The following is a 2500-nucleotide window of genomic DNA, read 5'->3' on the forward strand; positions in this document are numbered from 1 at the left end:
CTATCCAAAGAACGACAAGAGGAACGTGACGTCCACTAATAAGACACAATGTCTCACATCACCCGCAAACAACGCAGCTCAAATCAGCCAGCAACACCCACAGTGGTCCACCCAGTATCAACACAAGACGCAACGCCACGCCACAACACAAAAGGTACAAGTAATAAAATACCCTTTGGCCACACCCCTGGTAAAGACATCGAACCAACCCACCACCTGACACCAGCCAAACGTACATCCTGATTTGACACATCTCTGGCAACCTTACCCACGTTGGCCCTTAACCTAACCCACGTTGGCCCTTAACCTAACCCACGTTGGCCCTTAACCTAACCCACGTTGGCCCTTAACCTAACCCACGTTGGCCCTTAACCTAACCCACGTTGGCCCTTAACCTAACCCACGTTGGCCCTTAACCTAACCCACGTTGGCCCTTAACCTAACCCACGTTGGCCCTTAACCTAACCCACGTTGGCCCTTAACCTAACCCACGTTGGCCCCTAACCTAACCCACGTTGGCCCCTAACCTAACCCACGTTGGCCCCTAACCTAACCCACGTTGGCCCCTAACCTAACCCACGTTGGCCCCTAACCTAACCCACGTTGGCCCCTAACCTAACCCACGTTGGCCCCTAACCTAACCCACGTTGGCCCCTAACCTAAGTTACGCTGCACCTTAACCTAAGTTACGCTGCACCTTAACCTAAGTTACGCTGCACCTTAACCTAAGTTACGCTGCACCTTAACCTAAGTTACGCTGCACCTTAACCTAAGTTACGCTGCACCTTAACCTAAGTTACGCTGCACCTTAACCTAAGTTACGCTGCACCTTAACCTAAGTTACGCTGCACCTTAACCTAAGTTACGCTGCACCTTAACCTAAGTTACGCTGCACCTTAACCTAAGTTACACTGCACCTTAACCTAAGTTACACTGCACCTTAACCTAAGTTACACTGCACCTTAACCTAAGTTACACTGCACCTTAACCTAAGTTACACTGCACCTTAACCTAACTTACACTGCACCTTAACCTAACTTACACTGCACCTTAACCTAAGTTACACTGCACCTTAACCTAAGTTACACTGCACCTTAACCTAACTTACACTGCACCTTAACCTAACTTACACTGCACCTTAACCTAAGTTACACTGCACCTTAACCTAAGTTACACTGCACCTTAACCTAAGTTACACTGCACCTTAACCTAAGTTACACTGCACCTTAACCTAAGTTACACTGCACCTTAACCTAAGTTACACTGCACCTTAACCTAACTTACACTGCACCTTAACCTAACTTACACTGCACCTTAACCTAACTTACACTGCACCTTAACCTAACTTACACTGCACCTTAACCTAACTTACACTGCACCTTAACTGTCACATGTAACGTCACAGGAATGTAGCTTTGCCTAACAGCAACCCTCTGAACATAGTTCACTGCTTGGATCCTCTGGTGTCATGTGTATTTCTCGATGCCATGGTGCGTACCCTCACGTAAATGTCTTTCGAGTGTTGCGTACTTTCTACACAGTCCCGCTAACCACTGGAAGGGTGTAACGCTACAGAACGAATATCGCCCTCCCCTCCTGCCCTTCCAAGCTGGTCGGTCAGGCGTTTGTTTGTGAAATGAGCCTTGCAGCTGTTCAGTTGCATTTGGTTGTCGATGCAGTCAGTGTACGTTGTGGTACGGCCTGTGTGGACTGTCCGCTGATGTACGCGTAACCCACACTGATCATCCGTCGTTACGTACTGAGTGACATAATGTGGCACATGCTTGACCGTACACCGGCTGCGCCCTACAATGGCGAATCATAAGGGCCATATGTTGTGCACGATGCTACTTGTCTCGTCTCCCCATTACAGCGAGATTGCACTGTTGTACGCCGTAGAGACATGTGGTAGGTACGGACGAAAGTATTGCATGTTAGCCCCCCCCCCCTCCCTCTGCCGGGAATCAGCGTGAGCCGTCTGTTGATGTAGCGACGAGGGTTTTCCTATTTAATCGTATTGCCCCACACAACATGATACCACGGTGGACCGCGTTCCACATCTGCGACATGCTACAGAGGCCGGTTGACAGTCGACCGCGCAAGGGACATTGCACACGTGCGCGGACCATCTTCCACGTGTTCTCTCGTGTACGTGCCGTAGTGTGTATATGGGCTGATGTAGCGTGTCGTGACACATAACATGCAGGCATGCCAGAATCGTAGATTTCGCAAATGTTGATTGACGTATACGTTTGCTGCCAAAGATCCGCAAATGAACTGGAAATCAGTTGTTGAGCGGTTGTTCGCGCTGCAGGTGCATCGGTGATAGCGACGATCGGTACATCTGTGAACCGGTTGTTTCGGCGGTACCCGCCATGCCCCCGAACCTGAGTTGGCCATGTGGGTATGAAGCGATACGAGGCTGTGGCTTGGTGGGACAGTCCCCGGCCGGTGAGGGGGGGCCGCGCGGCGTGCTGGCCGCGCGCTGCGTGAGCGCACG

The sequence above is a fragment of the Schistocerca gregaria genome, unplaced genomic scaffold (genome assembly GCF_023897955.1).
Source record: "Schistocerca gregaria isolate iqSchGreg1 unplaced genomic scaffold, iqSchGreg1.2 ptg000623l, whole genome shotgun sequence".
Taxonomy (NCBI): domain Eukaryota; kingdom Metazoa; phylum Arthropoda; class Insecta; order Orthoptera; family Acrididae; genus Schistocerca; species Schistocerca gregaria.